The sequence below is a fragment of the Podarcis muralis genome, chromosome 5, assembly GCF_964188315.1.
Source record: "Podarcis muralis chromosome 5, rPodMur119.hap1.1, whole genome shotgun sequence".
Lineage (NCBI taxonomy): Eukaryota > Metazoa > Chordata > Lepidosauria > Squamata > Lacertidae > Podarcis > Podarcis muralis.
This window is the reverse complement of record NC_135659.1, coordinates 63672184-63697267: the sequence shown is the minus strand read 5'-3', so window position 1 is coordinate 63697267 and position 25084 is coordinate 63672184. Positions and strand designations below refer to the sequence as shown.

The following is a 25084-nucleotide window of genomic DNA, read 5'->3' as shown; positions in this document are numbered from 1 at the left end:
CTCCATCCCCAGGATGATGTCCCACCTGTGGCAACGCACCTGTGCGCCTGATTTTACCTGGCCCAGCTCGCGCGGCTCTGGGATTGAGCCCCCTGAGCCCACTTCCCCTTCTTCAGGCTGCCTTGCCGTCCCCTTTTTCGCCCGCCAGCCTTGGACGCAGGAGCCGGTGCCAGCCACCCCGATTCTTCCTCTTGAGCTCTGAATTCTGTTGCTTTTCCGCTGGAGTTTGGCTTTCTGCTCCCTCCCTCCTCCCCCCGCCCCTCCACTCCCTTCCCTTAGGAGCCAGCGAGGACCCCCACCCACCCCCTTGACAGGTAGCATCCCTGCTGTGGATGAATGGGGGGAGGGCGACAACCCCGGCTGCGGATCTATTCCAAAACATATACCTGCTTCCACACACGCCCACCCCCTAAAAATCATCCCTGTTCCTTCCCGATCCAGCCAAAATCTTCCCCCTCCCTCCGACGGATTCCTTGATTTTGCTTTGCTCTGACGTTACCGAGGAGAGAGGAAGAGGGAGAGAGAAGCGGGCGTGGGGGGAGTTCCAAAGACTGCAGCAAATTGGGGCAGGCCTGGGATCTGTGGGCGCTGGCCGGGGAAGGGTTAATCCCCGGTGCCTGTATGTTAATGAGCTCCATGGTAATGCAAGGAGGCCGGCTTTCGCGGGCAGGCTGCTGGTGATGGAGAGAGGAGGGAGGGAGGGAGGGAGAAGGAGCGCCGTGCCAGTCTAGCTCCTGTGGTACTGGCAGAAAGCGAGCGAGAGCGAAGCGCGCGGAGTGAGCGAGCGTGAGGGAGAGAGAGAGAGAGGGTGGGCGGGAGCGAGAGGGAAACGCCGAGCCACATCCATGAAGGAAATGACAGCGTGAGGCAGGCGAGGCAAGGCAGCCCTAGCCAGCCAGCCAGCCGCCGCCGGGGCTCGCCGATGCCAGCCCGGAGTCCGAACGGATCCCTGAGGTGGCCAAGCCCCGCCAGCCAGACGAGCGGGAAGCAGCCTCGGGCACCGCATCTCGGGCACAACAAGCGGGCGAGGCGCGCGCGCCGGGCTGCTGCCGCGGAATGACTGACTGACTGACTGACGCGCGGACTGAGTGCCGGAGGGGCGGCAGGCAGGCAGGCAGGCAGCGGCTCCGTCAGGCAGGAGGAGCAGCCGCCGCGCGACTTTCGGAATACAGATCCATGCCAGGCTGGCCGGGGGTTTCATGAAGCCGGGCTGTGTGTGGATTACCTCGCCGTAATTCCGAGGAGGGAGAGGGCGACGGGGAGCGCCCGGGCAGCGGCGAGGCGAAAGAGTCCTTCTGGAGCCTGGGTAAGTCCGCGAAGGCTGCCCACCGCGGAGCCCGCGCCTTGCCCGCCAGCACCTGGTTCCCGCCCCGCTCGGCTCGCTCTGGAGCGCAGCAGGGCAGTCTGCTTTCCTTATCGATTCTCGACGGGTTTATGTTAAATATGATGATGGTGGCTCACCAGCCACTTTCCCGCCGTCGCGGCGGGGGGGGGGGGGGAGGTGTCGCCTCTCTTGACAGCGCGATCCCAGTCGCCGTGCCCGCTCCCCGTGGACTTCCGCGGGACTCGCTCCCAGTTTGTAAGGGGGTGTTGCTGCATGTAGAGGATTGCAAGCCGTCCAGGCGCTTCTCCCTCGGCGGGAACGGTGGCTTTCTAGCCGTGGGGACGCAAGACAGGTGCGTCTCTGGAGCCCGCTCCCCTCGAGCCGTCGATGGCGGCAGGAGGTCGCTCCCCTGATCTCTAGGATCGCTGCTTCCAAACGGGCTCGATCTCTTCGGGATTGTGCTGCTCCTTCCGGAAGCCCGCTCCGCGTTTGGCGGAGGCAAGTGCGCTGGAAGAAGCAAACAGGTTCACCCTCCCGAAGAAAAGTTCCCACCGAGAGAGACTTGGAAGTGGTTTCGATTTCCCTTTGGAAACGTCTCTCCCAGTGTCCCAGCAGCTTCTGGGGGGCGGGGTATGACTTTGTATCCATGGTTCAAACCCTGCAGAGATGGTGATTCCCCCCCCCAAAAAAAACAACACCCCAAAGTTGCTTGCTTGATAGAATATCCCACCGCTGAAGCTTTTCTGTCTGTTGCACTGGTTTGCATTCCTCCTTATAATGCGGGTACCAGCCTCTCTGGGACCCTCTTTTGCAATGTGGCTCGCTGCAAAACTTCGTGTTTCTAGAGACTGTGGGTTGTTAAGTGCTGCCACAATAACTCCCAGTTAGATGATGAAGTCCACGGAACCACACTGAACAGAGGAGGAGTTTGCATGGTAAGGAAAGAGATAGGATCTGCTTTGGTTTGGGGATTCTGCAGGTGAGGAGGGAATAATAAGGGATACATCCAATTAGTAGACCATTGAAACCAATGGACTAAAGGTATGCCCAATCATTTCAACACGTCTACACTGAGTATGGTCAGCATTAGAACTTACCCTGTGATTGCCCACCCACCCCCGTTGTGTTTACAAGCATTCTCCCAGGATTTGTATAGCTTGTCAGTAAAATGGGTCACTTTAGCAGCTCTGACTGATTGTGGGTTATGAGCTCTCATTGACTGGGCTGCCTCATTGATGACATCGTTCCACCAAGTTAAGTCAATGACCTACTTTTTTCTATGGTCAGGAGACTGATATAACTATTCAGCAAAGACCAAATGCCATTCAAAGCCTGCAACGTCAATACCTTCAACACTTCATTTCCTTGGTATCCCCCTTGGCCAGCTCCTCCCTCCCTCCATGAACCTGCAGACTTTTTATAACACAGTGTTTTGGTATCATTCTGTTAAAACTGAATGAAAACAACCAGTGTAGACTTTGGAAGTAATATACAGTTGAAAGTTTCGTGCAGTGTGGGTCTTGAAATGGAAGAAAAAGTGATTCTTTGCTCTGATGGACCCACTGCAAGAAGATGAAGGTAACCCCTATTTATTCGCCATTCCCTGAATCACTATTTTCAGTGTATTTATTTGTTGACTGACCCCATCCCAGCACAACTTAAAAGAGGTTTGTGCTGTGGAAAGAGGTAATGGATTCTGTTTCAGAATCTGAACAAATTCCAAAAATGTAATAGACACTTCCTTTCTCTCTTGACACACACACCCCTCATCCCTGATCTAACCCTGCCTGATACTTCTCTTTAACCCTGTAATCTTCTGAACGCCTCAGCTGAAGAATATGAATTTCCTAGAATACAAAATTTAAACAAAGAAACAAATCCAGCAGTTCCAATCACTCTGATGGTAGAGAATAAATGTTTCCCTGCCTTTGGCTCTCTCTGTTTGGCAAAATTACACTTAACCCAGGACAAACTGGCTTGCAGTGCAGCAAAATGGAAATGGCATTTGGAATGGGTTTTGTGGTGGAGACACAGGGACCACAGGGTTTTTCAAAGGTGTCTCCTGTAATCTGAAACCCCCTGTGCTGAAAGGAGCAATGAAGAACTTTCTGCTTGGTTGCAAGGTTTCTTGAAGGCTTCGAAAGTTTTTTTTTGCTACTTTCAGGCTATAGGCATCCCTCATGTTCCATTGCAGTGTTTTGGGACTTGCACTGAGAAAGTTGCAAACAACTCTAGGGAAGTCATTTGGATACCAACATGCAAAACTCCAGAAAGCCATGGTGCAAGTAATTTGCATGTTTAGCCAAAACTCCCTGTAGTATTCTGGTGCACCAGTAAAAGTTATTCATGTGAGTGATTCCCCGCCCCCTGGCAACCCAGAACTTCATAAGTGCAGGTACACATGACTGTCTGTTTCTGCCCACTTTCACAACTGTTCCCAAAGAGAACTATCTCCTCAGCAGCGTCCAAAAGGCTGTCATCCTCCACTGGCAACAATAAAGTATTACTCTGTTGTTTCCACTCACACTTTAACTCTTGCCCTGGATCAATGTGTGCTAAAAGTTCACATCCTCTACTCTTTTTGCAAACACCATTTTGGCAGTCTACCTGCCCATCTAATTCTAAGCAACCGCACTGGTAGGGATGTGCCCTCCTGCTTTCTCTCTTCTGATATTTCCATTCAGTCCCTGGAACATTTTACTTCTTTGCCTGTCAGGCATCCATAAAAAAATAATGGTAGCAGCAGCAGCAGCAGCAGCAATAATAATAATAATAATAATAATAATAATAATAGCTTCCCACCTCTCTCCCAACCTGAGCCAGTGGGTGCTCTTGAGACAGGCCCTTTCCCCCATTTCCAAACACTCTTGATTATTCAGCTAATCTTTATTTCATGGGCACGTTACAAGAAACACACAAACAGAGGGAGAGAGAGTGGAAGGCGGTGACATGTTTAAAATACACAAGAAAGGCGCTGGCAGGAATATAATCGTCCTTATTCTGCTGATATGAAATATTTATGGCTCTAAGTTGCGGCGAGGTTCTCTCCCCCTTCCCCCTTCCTCTTTGCAAACCTTTCAGCACCACCCCTCCCCTTTCTGCCTCGGTAAAAATCATATTTAAACAATTCAGCACGGGGCCCTTCATTCTTACGCTTTACCCCCTCACCCAGCTGTCTCTTCGTGTAGCTGCGCACAGCTGTCTACATGCGTAGCCGGGGGGTACAATGTACTTCTGTCCATCACTACAAATGGGAAAACCAGGAATTGCTAGCCAAGCTACTAACCAAATCATAAAGAGACCCACGCATTGTGTTACAGTCTGTTAACTAGAAATAATTCACAACCATCCATTTAGCCAGGCCTGGGAAGGAGGGGGAAGCCTACAAAAGAAGCCCCCCAAACCCTCATTTCCCTCTCCTTCCTTCATCCAAGGTGCCTGTATTTGATAGCCAAAGCCTGCTTACCCCCTTGGGCATTCTGTTATTAATTCATTAGATCTGATCTTACTTTATTTTATTTTATTTTGCTCCCTCCTGGCATTCTCCCTCCCCACCCCCCCACCCCTTCTCACAATTCAAACAGTGGTGAATGGACAAAACTCCCTCAAGGGAAACATTTTTTCACTTAGTTACAAAGATTTCATGGCTAATTAGAGTAAATGTGGTTTTAAGAGTGTTAATCTCTTAACCAGCTTGGCTGGCAGGCCAGGGCGCTTACAAAAGGAAGAGAAGGATGAAAAGAGGAAGAGGGGGCTGCTTCTCAGGGTTCTACCATTATTGATGACGGTGTCCATCCTATCCAATAAGAGCCCTGTAGATGGTCAAGTTAGGCCCACCGCTCCTCTCAGTGAGGGATCCCTTCATAGAACAGGGCTCTGTCTTGATGTGGTTTGTATTCCCAGTCCTCCCCTACATGACCCCAAATTAGTGCCTGTGAAACTTAAAGCCTCAGAGGCTGAGGCAAAGGAAAGAAAGTTATTTGTCCTTAGAAAAGAGATTTCTGGAAAGCTTCGATGATAATAACATCAGAACAGAAAGAGGATCAAGGCAGTGTATTCTACTTGGCAGGTACAGGCTGCTGCCTAACGTGTTTTATGGGCAAGTTCATCCAATGCAGCTAAAAAAAATAAACTCTGTAAGATGTTTCCCCAAGCTCCACCAGCCCCATGGTTAGGGATGATGGGAACTGGAGTCTGGCAATGTGTGGAAGGGACCACAGGTTACACACCCCTGTGCTATATATAGCCTATGAAGTGTGATGAGAGGGAGGGTGCTGACGTATGATCCAAAGGCTTCTTCTCTGCCAAACATTTTGCAGGGAAGTTTTCCGAAACAGTTGAACCCTCCCCAGTCTCTTCAGTGGAGGCCCTTCACCCTCTTGTCTCCCAGAGATGGATCTGAGGACACATAGACAAATAAGGAGAGTTGTTTGTGTGCAGAATCATTCTGTCTCTGCCCAGCGTATCAGTTTTGCTTCAAGGTCAAATGTATGTTAATGATGGAGAGGTGAGGCAAGTGCTTCCAATTTTTCTTCTTTCTGACATCGTTTTCAGATCCAGAAGTGTTAAGGAGGGAGGGGGGGGGGAGGAAAGAAGGAAGAAAAAGAAAAAAGAAATCTCCCTGTCAAACCACTTTGGCATGAGCAGGAGTTAGTTGTGGGGTGGGATTTGTTTGTTTATTTATTTAAAATAAGGTTTCTTCTCTGAAGCAGATGGCTCCTGCCAGACCTGCAATCCATCTTCTCCTTGATACCATTTTGACATAAGACCCAACGCTGCAGTAAATAAACTCCAGGGCGCTGCAAGCCAAGGACTCCTGAGCTTGGCCAAAAAAACCCAGAGCCACTGATTAAGAATGCTCTGGATTTTCTATTGAGCTTCTTGTTTATTTAAATACGCCTGCCTTTTCCTTTTCTCTATGCTCAAGACATCCCAAAGTTTTCTCCAGTGACTTTCATCTTTTCGATTTTCACATGAATGGGTTGTGAAACCTGCAGTGCCACTTTTCCCCACTAGAGGGGGGCTCCTGCAGATAAAGGTTGATATACTGGAAAGTCGCTTTTGTATAGAGCAGTGGGTGGGTGGTAGTGGTGCCGGGAGCGGGACACTCTGCTATGATCATGCCACTGTTCAGAATCTGCTAAAAACCACCCAGTCTTTTCCTTCTGTATATCATATGGTGAAGCAAGGCATGCCTGTGCAGTTGTGTGCTTAAAATGTGATATACATCTGGCCTGCAAAGTCCTAGCTGTGAATGGCAGTAGCAGTATGGGGGGGGGGGAGCAAGAGCAGTTGAGTACTTGAAAAGCATTCCTGGTCTTGAACCAGGTTGATGTTTTCTCCCCTCGTTTTATCAGGGAGAGAGACCTGCTTTCAGAATCTTCTCAGCATGGTTCCATCTTTCTTTCGCCCCTGCTGTGGCTGGAATGTAGCTCCGAGAACAGCCACAGATGTTAGTAAAACAGCATTAGGAGGACTCTCAGAAATATAAAAATGCAGCAACTCAGAAAACCGATGTCAATTGTGAGGTCTCTCTCTTTCGTTCCCTTTCTCTCTCTAATCCAATATACCTTGCACCATGTCCGCTCCGCTGCTTGCTGTTTTGCCTGAATTAGGTCGCATCCTTGTGCTTCATTGGCTGGGAGAATATAGTGCGGCCTGACTCTGTTGGCAAACGGGGATACTACCTGGCATCTCTGTGGGATGGTGCATGCCAGCAGAGGGGTTCTGGGAAAGCGTTGGCCTCCCTCATTCCAATCTGATTGAGCCCAGCTCGTGTTTCTGAGTTTAATCTACACTTCTCTTTGGGCTGAAATTGAACTGGGGGGTGGAGGTGGCAGAAGGGGGGTGGCAGGTGGAGGCTGGAAATATGAAAAAAGAGATAAATGTATCGTGTTATGAAAGTTTAATCCTGCTTTGCTGTGGCTAAAATTACATTCAGGGCTGGAGATAAAAGGCATCGGAGTAACATTATAAAAAGGCCAGATCATCTTAAAAGGGAGAGCGATAGCGAGCCCAAGTCAGACAAGCCATCAATCCAATGCTCACACACAGAGGCAGTTCTCCAAGGGAGCGGAGAAGCAAATGAGGTGTGCTGCCGGTTCCCTCCTGCCTAATACTGCTGACTTGCTGCAGTGGGAAAAGAAAAGGCACTTGGCTCAGAATGTCCATATCGGAGAAACGGCTGACCGGCTGCCTGGTGTGTTGTTTGTCGGCCACTTTCTTCATGGGCTGGAATGGGCTGGCTGGGGGAACCTTGAACAGCGGGATCTCAGGGACCCCAACAGTGCAATCTGGAGACGATTAGCCACATTTGGAGGATCACAGAAGGTTGAGAGGTCTGTGAAGTTTTGGCACATGCACGATGCTGCTCAATAAGGCACACTGGAGTGAATGTGAACTATGGTGGAAGTGAAACAGTGGAATGCTGTCAGCAGCTTGTGTGTTTCAATAGATGGGTTGCACAGGGGACCTGAGTTCAAATGCTGCTCTCCTTAGATCCTGTGTATATTTCATATTATCAAATAGCAGCCCCTTTGCTATTTGTTAGACATTTGGAAAAAGCAAAGGCCAAACCAGTTCTTTATCTTTCTTGAAGCACATGCATTCATCAGCCCTCTCGCCAACTGCCACCAATGATTTCATGCTGTTCGGGTGCTTCACGTGTTCAGTACCTCTGAAGTCCTCAGTGACTCCTTTACATGTGAACTTTCTGGGTTAAGGCCAGGAAAGAAAGCAAATTCAACCCAATATTCTTCATAATGTTGCACAAATGGTTAATGACCAATGAGAATGAGAACTCTGGGAGAAGAGGAGCCAAATGGCAGTTGGTATAGGCCTTGCTGCATTCCTTCTTTTTGCTGAGGTAGAGTGTCACCCAAGAGAAGAGTTAATAGGCACACTCTTTCCCTGCAAAACAAAATTTAAAAATAAACACTTGAGATATAACTTATAACTGGTTCTCACCTCCATATTAGTTGGAGTTTCTGTTTATCGGTGGGGATGGAGCAAGACTAGTCAAAACAATTTACTGCCTGAGGCAATGAAAAGACAGTGCTGCCCCTTCTCCCCAATTCCACAAGCTGAATGAATCCCATTGGACTGGAAGTTGAAGGGACTGGAGAAGACAGGAAGAAGCTTTGGGAATTGTCACCATTCAGCTCCCATAGTGGCCTCTCCCTCCACACACCCCAACTGCCACCACAGGAGCATCTTGCCCTGAGGAGAGGGGAGAAGAAGCAGTAACAGCTTTTTCTAAACAAACAAGTTATCTTATCCATTCTGTTGTAACTTTATATATACAGTGGAACCTCGGTTTTCTAACATGAGCCATTCCAGAAGTCTGTTTGACTTCCGAAACGTTTGGAAATCAAGGATCAAGTTCAGTGGGGAAAATTGAGAAACACACCTCGGAAGCCGTTCAACTTCTGAGGCACGTTTCCCCACCACATCCTTTGCCTGATTTTGGCCATCCATTTTTTCCTAATGGTAGCTCTGGGCTGGAAACCTGAAAAGAGAACAGATTGTGACTGTTCTGTCTGCTGACAGACTTCTTTTTTTCCAACCTCACAGTGACCACCTGCCCCAAAGACTGAACTATAGGCCCTCACTCTATCACTGCATCGAGGTATAGTTTCTCTTTCTAGTGTTGAAGGAAGGTGAGGACAATATTTTCCCACCCGAGGGCAAAGCCTCATAAGGCTACAGTGTCTTCTGACCAGTATCTCTTAGTTCTTTCATGACACCTAACACCCTTTTTGCCCAATCCATATCACCAGTATATAGAATTATCCACCCTCCCCTTCTCCGGCAGAAAACCCCGCATACATATGTTGTGTCCAGTTTTATACTGTAGTTTTCCTCTGCCCACCCTGAGGTAGCATTTTCTGTGCATCTGCTCTTCTTGTCCTTATGCTGAGTTTCCAACAATTCATTTCTGCCAGTTTTCCTAGCATTTGCACCACTGATTTGAACCCATAGACCAGTGTTTCTCAAACTTGGGTCCCTAGCTTTTGTTGGAATACAACTCCCATCAACCCTGACAACTGATCCTACTAGCTAGGGACGATGAGAGTTGTAGTCCAACAACAGCTGGGGACCCAAATTTGAGCAACACAGCTATAGACAGAAAGTGTGAGGGAGAGCATCATTGTAGTAACAAGTGTGGTTTTTCCCTCACAGGCAGGCAGGCAGGCAGGCCTTCTTCTCCTTTGAAGTAAACTTCAAGAAAGTGAAAGGTGACATCTGGATAAATATTACTGTGACCTCTCACCTCCCATTCCTCCTCCAGCTTCACCTTTCTTATCACTCCCTAATGAATCCATCAACGTGGCAGCAGGAGGGAGAACAGCTCCTCCAGGCCAAAGCAAATTTTATTCCCCCAGCACCAATTTCCTCAGGGGTGGGTAAAGGGAAGAAGTGTTCCAAATTTTGAGGAATACTTCAGTTATTTTGAAGCCAACATCCAAACAGGAAAGGAAAGTCTCCTTCCTAGTTGCCTGGAGTGACCGGGAGGCTGGGCAAGTGTGAGATAAACATTTATTTTATTTTATTTTTGCAACATCAAAGCACTACTGGAGTGAGGCAGTCTGTACTCCCCAAGCTTGTTGAAGGCAGCTGAGGTCTGAGGTTATCAAATACTCAAAGTTGGCTCTTGGGAAAATCACTGTAATTTTGTGATAGTGTTGTTTTCTCACCCCGTCTCTCTGCTCTTTGCAATAAATATTTGAAAGCTAGAGTAGATGGGGCTTTTAAAATATCAGCAATGTTCACATTGGGGTGCCTTGGTCCTGAGATTCTGGGGGATTTCTGTGTCATTCACAGGTATGCAGGAGGGCTTTGTTCTTTGCAAGTTTCAATACAAATTCACCTGATCTGCACCTCCTGGACTAATGTGCAGATTGGAATGCAATTTACCCTACAGATTTTATATTTCTCCAAATTTTGAGATGCAGCTCTTGATTTAAAAAACAACAACCAAACTGTACATTAAAATGCATATTTTTGGGGCAAATACATTTAGAAATGTGTACTTTAAGAGAAAATATGTTTAGAAATGTGTAATTTGTGAGAAAATATGCATTTATTGTTTTTGTATAGATTTAAAAAAACACCTCTGATTAATGCAGAAATGGAATGAATTTATGAATGAACACATGTGAAAATGACTGTTCCAGCCACCATATTCATGGGGTAAAAATGCATCTAGTGATAGTGTAAGGCATAGTTCTTCCAACAGTGTAAGGCAATGCTCTTCAACTTTGTACCCCGTGATGTGTGGGCTAAATTGATTGGGGATGATGGGAGCTGAAGTCCAGCAACATTCGGCGACCCAAAGTTAAAGAATGGTGATGTAAAGGGCTTTGTGGTGTGGAATCAGGGCTGATGATACCTGGACTAAGATGAGACTATAAGAAAAAGAAACAAAGGATTCAGGCAAGACTATTGAATGTGTTAACACCTGCAGCAAGAGTTAAAATGTTCCACTCATGAAGGGCAGCAGGTGGGTGATTGGATAGAAAATGTAGATTAGGATGGAGGACAAGTACCGTACTATGCAGGAGCAAGGCTGAAATGTGGGAGCTGATGGTGGGTCACTAGGGAGAGCAGATTAAGGAACCATCCAAAACAGAGAGAAAAACATGACAATGATAGTGGAAATATAGGGAGCTTTTGTAGCAAGATCAGGGATTCACAAGGTCCTAGCTGAGACCTCCTTTACTGCTTGCACCTGAGCTGCTTCCATGAAATTTTCTTGGATCCTACACCCATGTTCTGGAACATGATACTCCACGCTTACCCAGGCCCATTCCTCCTGTGATTGCGACTGTTCTCTTCCTCATAAACCCTGACTTGGATATAAACAGGGTCTGTTATGATCACAGTAAACCCCTCAACAATCATGTAAAGTAGATATTATGATACCCCCTACAGATTGGTGGGTGCTGAGTCTACAAGAGAGATTGGTTTGCCTAAAACCACTGAGTACGTTCATAGCTGAGATGAGAGTTAAACCAATGGCTTCCCCACTCACACGCTTAGCTGAAACATTGCACCAGTTCTTATCAGCTGCTGGGAAGCCAATTTTTATGTTTCTCCCTTAATGCACCAAGCAGCATAAGGCAGCCAAACTCCCACTGCTCTTTACCAGTTTTCAGGAAGCTGAGAAAAACAGGAAACTTCTAGGGAGCAGTGCTTAGTCACAAACTGTTCTACATATGGAGGCTTTCAAGGAAGCTGACCACTGTTATGTACAGGCCTTAGTAAGACGCTGCTGACTCACCTTGGAAAAAATTATTCGGGTTATTTCCAGAGGTGATCTCTTTAGGAACAAATGCCTCTGGGAGAGGTTTGCATGCTTGCTTGAGACTGTATATTTCATTACTGGTCAGTTACCTTATTTGTAATCAGAGAATCCTATAAAATCCAGTAGAGGTTTGCCTTGCCTCTTCAGTAAGTAACACCTGAACTGATCTTCCTCTTCTACCTTTTCCCCAAGTCCCCTTTCCTTATCTGCCTTGTCTTTCTAAGCCTGATGGCAGCTCCCCCTCTTTTTAAATTGGCATTAGCTGCTTTGGGGGATATTGTTTGAAAAGTGAAATATAAACGTTGAAAATAAACTGGAAAATGGGGGTCCCGCTAAAGTTGGAAATCCTTCTTTCTCACCTAAAGTTGTTCAGTGCTGTGTAAATGGATAGTCTGTGTGGCACCCGGGTGGGGGGAGGGGAAGACACATTAAGAGAGTGAAGGAAAAGATCCATACCTGTCAATTCTACCACTTTCCAAATGAACCCAGAGCTTCGCCCATGGGAAGTGGAAACACATTCAGTAGATCTCATTGATCTGATCTGTTACGGTTAGATGAACTTGACCTGAAAGTGACATCGGGTCAATGAGATTTACCAAACAAAGTCTTCCGCTTCCCATAGGTCAGCCCTGCGGTTAACCAAAAGGCAGTCAGGTTAGCACCTCAACATTTATTCCTACCACTCTACTTTGATCTTTGCCCTAAAAGTGGAAGGCTCAGAAAGACATGGTCGCACAGGGTCTAGGCATGCAGCAACAGATTTACTATTTTGTTCCAAACCTCACCGTGCTAAGCATGGGATGTATCTACATCCAGAATAATTAGCCTCAGAAGCCCTGTGTGAGTGTCTCTGGGAATTAATGGCATCTGGTCCCCATAGCAGACTTCTTTAAAATGCTGTTGAATCCCAGAGCAGTAGCTACTATTCTCAGAGGAGAGTAAATTGAAGGGAAGTTTATTTAGCCAGCATCAGGAGCAAAAATACTGCCACCTCTATACAGTTCATGAATGGAATGGACTGTAGCAGTTTAGAGGAGCTAAGATTGATGTATATGTCCTTGGGTGGTGGTCTTTTGCATGTTCCCCAAGGACAGATGTATGGAAAGAAAGTCTGTCATTCAGCCTTGGGTGTGATTATCACTAAGGTTGCAATCTTATGCACACTTAACAGTGAGTAAACCTCAATAAACACAGTGAGGATGTACTTCTGAGTAAACAGCATTGAATTATGATGAACAGCTCACACTCTTCAATCCATTCCTGCTCCTGTTCAGCTGTAATGTTTTCTTTTAACAGGGTGAACATCCCCATCTTTTCTTTAATGCATTTTAGTGCTGTTCAGATAACCTACCGCACTTAGACATAGAGTGCCGGAGAAATGCAGGGCATGTTTTAATGGCTCTAGTGCAGGTGTACCAGGTTGCTAATGAGACCTTAATGTCGGTGGCATCATCATTGCCATGGAGAGGCAAGGGGACAGCAGCCAAACACGCTCCCTTTAACTGACATAAATGATCCATTAAATATTGCTGTGTTGTAGGCCTGCACAACTTGTGACCCACCAAGCCAAATGCCCTGTTTTTTGAAGTCTCAACTGAAAAGCAAAACCAGGAGATTTATCAAAGCCCATAGTGGGCTGTAATGTGTAGACAGGGAGTTGAACTTGACTTAGTGCATCACACAGTGCTAATCACTGCAAAAGGGAAGAATGCCATGTTACCCTAGGATAACCCTCTTGTTACCCTCTTGAACCTTGAGTCCCCAGGTGTTGTTTAACTACAACTCCCATAATCCCTGGCCATTAGCTAAGCTGGTTGAAGATGATAGGATTTGTAGTGCAACAACAAGTTTGTATTCCAAGGACCCAAGAACACTGCTCCAGGAAGTCAGTGCCATAATTATATTTGTTTTGAGCCTTGCCCCTGATACAGCCTGGATCATATCTATGGCCTTCATGCAACACACAGGGTGAAGTGTCCAAATGGACAACATTGTGCTGTCCTAGACACATTCACCAGCACATTCCTCATCACACAAAAGTCCAGCTGCATCCCTGAGGATATCCTTCAAGGCAAACTTTTGGAAAGTGCTAAATGTGGTTTATGGTAATCACCACTAGAGGACTCACAATTATTCCATAAATCCCCCCACCCCAGTACTCACAACTTTCATCCTCATTACCAAATGTTTCAGTGGAAAGAGCCTGAGCTAGGGAATCCTGTACATACTTTGGCTGCACCTTTGATATCATTGCAATGGTAGACCTAATATTGCGGAAGGCCTTTTTTTCCAGCCATTACCCTCGATCTAGAATCAACCTGGGAGCCTCTGGAAACATGAAGCTTGCAAAGCTCAGTGTGCTGCTACAATCTGCCTGGGCTGATAGATGCCAAGACTGGTCCATGTCAGCTTTAAAGCTGTGTAGCAATGGCAGAGAGCCTGCGAACCAAGTTAAAGAGCAAGCCTAGGAGTTCTTATTTGCTTGGTTGCTCTCTGTGTAATAATGTTCTGATAGAAGGGATTGTGCAATGCAGCCTTTCAAAGCATAGAAATCACACGGCATGGGCAATTCTAGTGCATCAGTTCCACCAAATAAATTCTCTGACTTGGAGGTGGTCACACATTGTGGCAGCCCAGGCTGCAAAGCACCAGAACAAATTTTTGGGAAGATGCAAAGACAGCTGCTGTTTAAGGACTCCAAAGCCTGTTTCAGTATTTGTTCAAAAATGGATAAATAAGTAGAATATGCCATAGGGATAGTGGACCAGTGTGAAGCTTCTTTCTTTTCTTTTTAAGTTTAGAAACCCCGACTGATTTTTATTTTATTTTTTGGCCTAAATTTTACCACTCTTCATCTAGTTTTCAAGAGGCAATAGTTGGTAATTTTGTCTTCCCAACCCCCAGCCCACCTCTGAAGAGGAATCTAGGCTTTAGTTGGTTTTAAAAAGATTATAGTACTCTGGTTTTCAGATTTAAGGGGCCCTTATAATTTAACTCTAATTGACATTTAGTAGCCACATCTTCAAAAAGCTCTGCCAGGTACTTTGGAAATTTTGTCTCCATTAGGAAAAATTGGCCTGTGCAGCCCACAGAAGCTAGAAACTACCACATCTGTGTGCAGCAGAGAATGGACATAAAGGACTCCTAGGGATTGATTTGAAGGTGTATTATGCTGCTGTGTGGTTGAAGTTTAAGCAGGTCTCTGACTGGTTCTTGCCAGGGGTGGGAGGCTGCCTGCCTGTGTGAGCCACAACTGAGATTTCTGAAGGAAGAGCAGAATAAAAGTGCCATAAATTACAGCACCATAAGAGATGTGGACATCAGTCGTTGCACATTTGTTACACATTTTTGTTCTCTACATTTTCTCAGCACTGAAAACATAGTATTTTGTTACTAGGGAACAACAAGTCTTCTATTGCACAGAATCAGGTTGTGCAAGTGAGGTTGAGCTGGGCTGCAGAACATATATATAAGTGTTGAAGACAGCTTCTGCAACTATGACATCAGTAATGATAAGCAGAAAACTCTCCTCTCCCCACCAGTTTTCAGAACTTTAATTGTTCAAGTCTTTCATAGCTTTGCACTCATCCAGCACTACCAGTTTTTGTTTTAGAACTTGAGCCCAAACAACAGCAGATATTTTAATTTAAGCGAGGGCTAAGGCCTTGAATTGGTTTTGAAAGCCAGGGAACATGTAAGGTCATGATTAAAAATAAACAAACAAACCTGCATCCTACTTTTAGATGGACACATCTTAGGTGGGATGTGCAGTGCCTTGCTGTCAAAAACATGACCAGGTCCACACTTGTTTAGTTTCAGCAATGCTACACCATAAAGTGTTCTCAGACTACTCACAGCTACCACATAGCATCTAATAATAAAGGAAGTTATCTCTGGGCACATGCAGAGTGTACTTCCATCACCATTGAGTAACCATAGCTCAGGAATTAGAGGTTTCTCAGATCAGAATGTATAGCTTCTAGGCAGGTTTTTGTGCCAGAAGTTTTCTCTGTAACAATTAACTACTGCATACTAGAATGTTTTTGCATCAGCATTAATTTAGCCAGTAAATGACTGTATGTTTGAAAACAAACATCCTCTAACACATCTGACACTAGTTCCTTCCTCTGTTTGTTTAAATTTGTTTTTAATGATGAAAAATTGAAATAAGAAAACTCACAAAATACTGACTCATAGATGCGGTCATCCCCAAACGATTCCTTCTCAGTTCTGTGATAAGCACCAACTGTAGATAACAACATGCTAAATTGTCTCATTATCAAACTACCTTTCTTCTTGTGGATCAGTTTTTCCTATCTAAACTTTATTATGATGGTTATTATTTTTGTCTGTGCAACGCTGGGGATTTTATAACTCTTCAAAAATACTAAAAATACTAAATGCCTGGGTAGGCTTGCATTAAAAATAGAATTCTCCAGATAAATATGCCAAACACTGACACAGGACCATCTCTACTGTCATTTGAGCTGTGGTAGTGGAGGCAGCACACACAAACACACACACACTTATTCTTCATGTACTGGCAAAGTTCAGCAAAATTACATAATGTGGACTGTTGGCTCTAAAAGCAAGTGAGTTTTGACTAAGCAACAGGATGGGAGAAGTGTTCTAGGCATTTTGGAATGAGGCAGGTTTTCCTGTGTTCCTGTGAAGAACAGCCCCATGAACAAATATGCAGGTTCAGAAAGATTTATCAGCATCCCAGGCTATCCTGGATTCAGTTTCTAGGGCTAGATGTAGGAAGGAAATGACTCAGTGGCTCTACAGGCCAAAGCAGCTTAGAAACTGACAAAAGACTGAAATGGAGCTAACATTCCGACACTTGCTTTCTTTGAGACAAATGTAGGAAATAGTGGTCCCACTTAGCAGATCCCAGACCATCCAATGTCAGAGTCTGAACTGTGAGACAAGAACAATGTTTTACTTTAGCCTGTAGGACTAAATGGCAGCTCTGTCGTCTTCAGGCACAGGGAATAAAGTGTATGCTGTCCCTTTAATTACAACCCAACCTCTGGACTCTTTCCCCACTCTACCCCCATTTCCCTTTGGCTAGGTAGGAGAAACATTGTTGCAGGCCTGCATTTTGAGCCCTTTCAGAGAGCTGCTCCACCTGTGTGTAGCCTGAATTCAGTAGACATCGCTCACCAGAAAACACGTGTTCTCTGAGAATGTAAGGATGCACATCAAAAGGCACTGGCCCAGCTCAGATGTCATATTAAATTACAGTTTATTTAGAATGGAGCCCAAATTTAAGAAACACTGGCATAGTCCCCATCCATTTCTTGGTCACACTATAATGTGACAAAGAGATCATGAAACCAAGGAAAGGCATTCACTATTTATTATCACCCCTTTTTTTTTTTTTTGAGAGCCAGTGTGGTGTAGTGGTTAAGAGTGGTAGTCTCGTAATCTGGGGAACCGGGTTCGCGTCTCCGCTCCTCCACATGCAGCTGCTGGGTGACCTTGGGCCAGTCACACTTCTCAGCCCCACTCACCTCACAGAGTGTTTGTTGTGGGGGAGGAAGGGAAAGGAGATTGTTAGCCGCTTTGAGACTCCTGAAGGGGAGTGAAAGGCGGGATATCAAATCCAAACTCTTCTTCTTCTTCTCCTCCTTCTTTCCATAATGGCTCTCTGGACAACATGTGTGGGGTTGCATCCAGGCATTGACAGATCTGGTCTTGCTTAGTTTCACAGGCTTGTTGCATCATGCACCTTTGGACCATATCCTGCTCCAGCAAAGGCCCTTACAGTGTTAACCATAAGTTAGGGCTTTCGTTTTCATTGCTTTGCATAAAATGTATTTCAAGTTATTTACTGGTATTCCACCTACAAAAATGCTGGTTGTAATTTGAAAATCAGGAAGGTTTAGTATTTAATTGAGCAAGAGTGTCAAATTTTGTCACAGTAGGTCTCCCTAAGTCCCTCATGTGTAATTGCATTTCCTTTTTCTGTACTGGAACCAGAAACAGTCTATTGCTGCCAGGTAGAAATGAAGTGCTTGGCTTGTGTCAAGGGACAAACACCAGAGAAGAAGGATTGCAAAAATAAAAGGTCACAGACCCTTGCATTACACTGAGAGGGAGGAAAAGCTGGTCCCAGATCGGTATCCTGCCATTTGAATTCTGGAACAGCACTTGTTCATTTTTGCATTGTGTGCACATTGCTGGGGATGCATTTTACTTGGTTCGCCACAGTGTCAGATACCATGGGGTGTGTGTCTGTTGTTTAATCACTATTGCAATTAAAAACTTCCTTAAGATCTCATTCTATGAGCCACTGCATAGCAAAAGTGAACATACAAGGAGCTGCTGGCGTAACACCATGGGACAAGGTTTCCACATTTCAAAAAGCGAAAAATCAGTGATTTCTGCCTGGACAGCTGAATCCTGTCTATGTCCGGGAAATTCCTGACCTATGGCAACCCTACCATAGGAGGAATTCAACATCACCCTCTTCTGGTGATTCCATCAGCCTGCCAGGTGGAATGGGCACCCTCATCTCCTTTCATGTACTCTTCTGGAGGTTCTCGTGACTCTCCAGAGTGGATTTGAGGGAAGCATGGGGTGTGTGGGAGAAGAGCAGAGGAAGCCTCATTGCATTAGCAGGAGCCCATGCACTGGCTTCTGCTAGCACACCAGGTTAGTTGAACCCTGAGCCATGTCCTGTTTGCTTTGCACCTGTGTCACAAGCCAAGCCAAGTTCTTGCTGTGGCACACCAAGGGAAATAAGTGGCTGAATTTAAGGAGGAATGGTGTTCTAGGAATAGTAGCATGCTCTTTAGACCTAAAGCTGAGCCTACACTGAGCTTGAACTGAAAGCTAGCTCTACACCAGTATTTTATAGTTTAGTCTTTCCCCACTTCCTAGCTCTGCATTTTGACCTTGGTCAATATATATATATATTGAGTTTAGTCTAGGTATCTGGCTGAAGATGTAACTAGGCTTCCAACTTGGACAGCTTTAAATAGATGAGACAAATTCATGGAGGATAAAGCTATCGTAGGCTACTAGTCATGATACCTGTACAATGTCAGTATGCCTCTAAATGCCAGTTGCTGGGAAAGATGTGCAAGAAAGGTTGTTGTGCTCATGTCCTGCTTGTGGGCTTCTCATAGACACCTACTTGGCCACTGTGGGAACAGACTGTTTGACAAAATGGGCTTTTGGCCTGTTCCCACAGGGTTCTCATCTTCTTATGATACCCACCATCACAGCAAGTTGTATCTATACTGCTATGAGGTTAGAGAGTAAAGAATAGTGTTAGGCAAGCATGGCAATGACCATCTTTATATAGAACTTTCTACACCAAAGTCTTGCAAGATAACTGAGATCTGGCAAGAGGGAAGAAAATGAGACTTCATTCCAGGCTGCCAATCCTCTCAGAGCTGAATGATGCTTAAGGGCCTCATTATATCATCACACTGACTGGTCTTCCCTGTCTACATCCAGCCCATTTCTCATGGCAATCACTATTGTGTGGAACTCTCATCAGCTGCATCCTCCACCCTGTTAGCATGGCTGGGGAAGAGAAAATGGTTTTGGTTTTTTTAATGACAGGAACATCCTTAGCAAAGAAGCAAGAGTCAGTGTTAAAAATAAAAGAAAACAAGACAGCTTGTTTCATCCAAACAGAGAGGTTATTAAAGAAGCTTGAATTAATCAGTGATCTGCCACTGCTCTGAAATGGAAAAGCAGGGCTGTGAACTGAGTGGGAAGAAAGTCACTTTCCCAGGTACACATTTACATTAAATTATTATTGAAGAGGTCATACTGTGCTCTGTTGTGGATGCAGATATGCTCATCAGCCCTCTGCTTCTTGGGAAACAGATGCATAGAAAACACTTCAGTCGGGGGTGTTGCCATTACCAATGATCTGAGTACAAGACACGCATATTGCCAAGCATGGAAGCATTCCCACCTGCCTCCACTTCAGCTCCCAGTAGAATGGCTGCAAATTCAAATCTCAAAGTGTTCAGAATAGCATGCCTGATGGATCATGTGACTCTACACAGTGCCTAGTAACAGATCCTTGACATTTATCCTTGATCAGAGTATCCATCCCAATGCCAGACCTCGGAAATCAGGGCAAAGGACTATGCCTCATGCAGTGTATGGGCTCCATACCAGGGATGGTGGCTCCAGAAGTTGTTGTCCCTTGCAAGGTCAGATGCTGGGGCTGCTGGGAGTCCAGCAAGATCTGGAGGTCCACATGTTCCCTTCCCTGTTGCTTAGTTACCATGTCAATTAATTATCATACCATTACTGACCAACAGGAAACTAGAATGTAATTGGGTAACTTGTTCATAGTTTACTCACAGATGAGCAGGTACGAATCTTAAAAGGTATATAGGTTTCAGTTCCTGTGCTTGCAAGCATGTTTTCCATAGTATATATATATATATATATAAAGTAATACAGTTTTTTACAAGCTTATTTTGATGTGTGTACTGCCTGGACCAGTGTTGTCACATTTATTTCCCTTCTAAGCTAAGCTACTAATTCTTCTAAATCTTATTATTATACAGATCTATATATTCAACACTCTGAACAGTTTGTACAAATTGCCTCCTTTTAAGTGAAAGATAACCCCACCCAGAGTCTCATCATACATTTCTTTGCATGTATGTAAATCTGTATAGAACTGCCATGAATTGAGCAGTTATAAAATGCAGAAGACATCATAGCTCAGTGGCAGAGTACAAGTTTTGCATGTGGGATGCCCAGGTTCAATCCCAGCATCTCCAGCTAAAAGGCCTTAAATAGCAGAGCTGTGAGTCTCAGCCTAAGATGCTGTCATTCAGAGTAGCATTTGTTGTTGTGGTTGTTTAGTCGTGTCTGACTCTTCGTGACCCCATGGACCAGAGCACGCCAGGCACTTCTGTCTTCCACTGCCTCCCGCAGTTTGGTCAAACTCATGCTGGTAGCTTCGAGAACACTGTCCAACCATCTCGTCCTCTGTCGTCCCCTTCTCCTTGTGCCCTCAGTCTTTCCCAACATCAGGGTCTTTTCCAGGGAGTCTTCTCTTCTCATGAGGTGGCCAAAGTATTGGAGTCTCAGCTTCAGGATCTGTCTTTCCAGTGAGCACTCAGGGCTGATTTCCTTCAGAATAGATAGGTTTGAGTAGCGTATACTGGGCTAAATGAACAGTCAGCTTCATGGGAAATATAGGAAGTTGCCTCAAACAGTGCCATACTATTTTGTCTATCTAACCTGGTAGTTTAGTTAGTATAGTGCAGCAATTCTTTTGGGTTTCAGGCAGAGTTCTTTCTTTCCACCACGTCCTATTAAGGCATTGTCTCTTGATAGACCAAGGATCGAAACTGGGATCTTCTGTATACAAAGCATTTACTCTACATTCCCCCTCCCTATACTCAAACAGACCACAGAGAGCAGAGTGACGTGACTTAGTTTAGCCACAAAGTCAGATCATGCATGTACCCAGAAGTATACAACGCCATATGCTAGCTTCATCTGTTTATGGGAGATGTTTCCATTTTCTGTCTCTGATCTAAGACACCAATATGAACACATGAAGATGAGATAAAACCTACATAAATGGAAATTAACATTTCCTATTTTTAAAAAATCATGTTAGTACAAAATTACTAAATGGTTACCATTGGCCCAAATAAAACTCAGGTCTAGCCATACTAATTGGTTTCTACACTGCTGCATACAAAGCCCTTCCAAATGGTTTTCAACATTACATTTTATTCACATATCACTAGAATAAACAAGAGGTCTGTTTAGTTGCTCTAGTTCATTGTAAGCATACTTATGAGCCTCTGCTGTTTGCATGCACGTGATACTCTAGTATGGGGGAGGGTTTCTATTTTCTTCTTACCTTCCTTGTTGATATGTTGGGGTACTGTCTTTGTTTCTCTGAGAATAGTAAGAACCAGAATGTTGACAGCAAGGGTTTACATTCCTGTTGATTTTGCTTGGCGCTTACTGCTCACAAGCTCTGAAGATAATTCCACACCTGGAATAGAATTATTTATCCAGTAACTAGAGAGAATATTTCAGGGCTTGTGTATGTGCGGGCTTTTGCTGCTGCTTGTTCCTAATAATATCAATGCCGGCAGCAGAGTGAAATCTATAGCTGCACAGTCGGGGATTCGGAATTTCAGAACCTAATTTAAACAAATATACAATTTCCGGGTTTACTTATGTAACAGCACTGTGGCTTCTGTGAAGCCACCATGGGGAGCATTGAGGATTATGAACACCACTCTCTTTTAAAGGGCTGGCACGGCCAAGGGCTTGTGTTGTTTTAATGGGGTGCCTGGGGAGTCATTTAATTTGGTGCTGGGTGGGTTTATCTGCTGCAAGGAGTTTTTCCAGCATACAGACGGGGGGGGGGGGGGGACAAAGATCCTCTTGCACTTGCTTCTGTGCTGTGCTTTGTGGCACACAGGCAGCTAGTGTGTGAACTTTGACACTGAAGTCTTAAATTCAATTCATTTGAAGTCAATTTTTGATACAGAGCTTCTCCATAACCTTGGACAAGGTTATTCTACCTCATGTGCCTGTTCCTTTCCTATGCACTTTTTCTACCTACCCCATCAGATCAGCCAAAGGGCTTCATGTCTGAAGCACTGAGGGTCTTCACAAAGGTATTGCATTCATTGTGGATGCAGTACTGTTGTCATATGGGCTCTGCAATGTCTGTTACATAGTAAGTGACATTAAGATTGTGCTACATTCAGGAACAGTATGAACTGTCCCATTAGCACAAAGCAGCAGCCCATTATCCAGATTCTACCCCTTCGTTGGCCTAGAGAAACCTTGCAACTGGTTTGTGTTTCAGCCCTATCAAGGAGTTGTATAAACCTAATGCACATGCTGTGTTACCAACACCAGTGAAGAGTCTGACATCAGTCATTCTGATCCACCAGCAAATATGACACACAACTCCAATAAGGGGTGGGGAAGAAACCCACAACCTTAACAGGATGTGAGATTTAAATTTCAAAAAAGCATGAAAATTCACTATATAAAAACTGTTTTGCCTAAGCCTATGCTTCAGTTGCAACCATTTTAACTCTCCTGCATTGCTTTGGTTTTAGTAAGGATGAGAACTGGGGCCGAGTTACACTGAATTAGGTCAATGTTCCATCTAGCTCAGTAATGTTTATTATGACTGGCAGTGGCCTCCCATGGATAAAGCAGAGGGTTGTGTTTCTTCCGGCCCAGGTCTGTTATGCAGGATTCTGCTCTTTAAAATAAAATGGGAGTTAAACCTGAGACATTTTCTTATCTGTTTATTTAAATGTTTTCAGGCATAGCCCCCAAAGGTGGCTTACAGATAATCATAAAATATAGAATCCAACAAAATACTATTTGAAGTTAACACAAAACCCAACAGGCTTAAAAACAGGATCTTGAAATTTGAATTCATGGGCCAAAACTATCCAATATAAATTTCATACAGTTCATGCCATCCAAAGGTAGAATGGAACACTGAAAAGATTTCAAGGTACCCTTTTAAACACAAATGTTGTTTTAATGGCCATTAGCAGGCCAGTACTGTAGGTTACATCCATTAGATGCATTCATCTGTTACACAAGCACTGAGTACTGTTCTTCCCCGGTCTAGAGTTGGGAGTTGTCTCTAACTAATCAGAACAAGGGATTGCCATTTCACTCAGGAATAACTGTAGCAGTAACATGGGAGGTAGCATACAGGGAATAAAGAGGTGCTCCAGGGTGTTAGTTTCAGCCAGAGCTCAGATCTAGAAACCTTGGACACAGAACCACTTTTAGTATGGGTTAAATTCCTCTTCCTAACCCCATCCAGCCAATACACATATGGGATATAAAACTACAGACTTTCATATAAGAGAACAAGTCTTATTTTGATTGCAGTTATCACAAATGTGTGCTTGCCAAATTCAGGATATAGGTACTTTCTTGGATTTTATAGCTTACAGGGAAATGTAGCAAATTCACTCTTGCTCTCTCTCTCTGGGTTTGGTTCCACATGATCTTTACACATGAAGGTTGTTGGCTTAGTGTTTCTGGAAACCGATTGGCTGCCCAGCTTCACAGTATTTGCAAATAAGTGATTGAGATAAAGAGAACATACCTGATATTCCCAGCATGAATGTTCCACTCTTCGGAGATTTGTCCCAGCACAAGCTTGACTCCAAAATTACGTATGTGATGCTCTTTCCAGGTGAGTCTGAATAGAGCTTATCTATTTATCCATCGAGGGCTGATAATTTTGAGATGAAAGCCATGCATGGGAATCAAGGCTGAAATTTCAGTCTGGTTTCTCAGATGAAGCTCAAAGGATCTCAACGGGCATGAAGCAGCATATATAATTACTATTGGGCTAGAGTTCATGGAGCTGGTTGTGCCTTTCTTCAAATTATTGTTTACGTAAATTCCCCACTGTGCTAAATATTGTATATATCCAGATCACTAGGCTGAGATTATAACCTTAAGTCCCAAGTCACACTAATGTGTTTGGATGGGAACCTGTGGCTCAGAAAGATACAGTAGTCATTCTGAATCATGGAACTCTTTCCAGTGATGAGTTCTGTGATTTAATGAAATCTGTAGTAGTGAGTCCTCTCCATTATTTTCACGATAGGGCTCCTTGGTGCCAGATGGCACATCATCCCAACCCTGGAGGAAAATAATGCCTATGTGTGTGGGTGCCTCTCTGTCCTACACAATGCTTTTGGCAATTCCTTTTGGATAGCAGGAAGGGATGTAGCTCAGTAGATGCTCTGCAAACAGAAGGTCCCAAGTTCAATTCCCAGCATCTCCAGGCCAAGATAGGAGAAGACCCCTGACTGCAACCCTGGAAAGCTTCTGCCAATCAGTGCTGACAGTACTGGGTGAGATGAACTAATGGTTTGACTTATACCCAGTTGGGCTTTTGGTCCATCTGGCTCAATACTGGGTTTCAGGCAGATCCCACATGGGATCAGGTGGTGAAGATCTCTGGTGTAGCCCAAGGCACACATACCACTTTTTGTCTGCACCTCAAAGCATTTTCATTCTTTTCCATATCAAGGAAGCTGAATCACAGAGAAGGGAAGTAACTCACTCACAGAGTTATTTAGTTAGTCAGTGGCAAAACTGGAGATAGATTCCACCCCCCGCCCTCCACTTTGGCTGAAAATCACTATTCTTCCAAACCACTGTCTGCAGCTAAATGCTGTCATAACTTGCAATTTGCCCACAGTTATGCTTCCTCTTTTCCCCCAGACAATCTGACGTGTGTGAGGCAGAGATATGGGGTAGCGGGTGGGGGAGGAAAGAGAGAAGGCTCATCCGGTACACTTGTTGGATAAACAATATCTGAAACTGGGACAATAAGCGAGAATTAAGTCCATAATTCATGTGATTATGTTTGTTATCAGGGAAATGCCTTTTCACAGCTGGGTTTTATTCTTTCCCTCCAGCTCTCCTCCTCTTGA

General features: G+C 44.9%; 1 protein-coding gene across 5 annotated transcripts in view; it reads left to right on the top strand.

Annotated features, from left to right (window-relative positions):
• Positions 1-731: 731 nt before the first annotated feature.
• Positions 732-25084, top strand: part of PLXNA2 (plexin A2) — a 398388-nt gene continuing 374035 nt past the window's right edge. The window contains exon 1 of one of the 5 annotated variants that reach the window (XM_028734450.2): positions 732-1306. The gene's annotated coding sequence lies outside the window, so the exon portion shown is untranslated. The remainder of the gene's footprint in view (positions 1307-25084) is intronic. The other 4 variants (XM_028734452.2, XR_013392973.1, XM_028734447.2 and 1 more) reach the window with 4 other exon arrangements.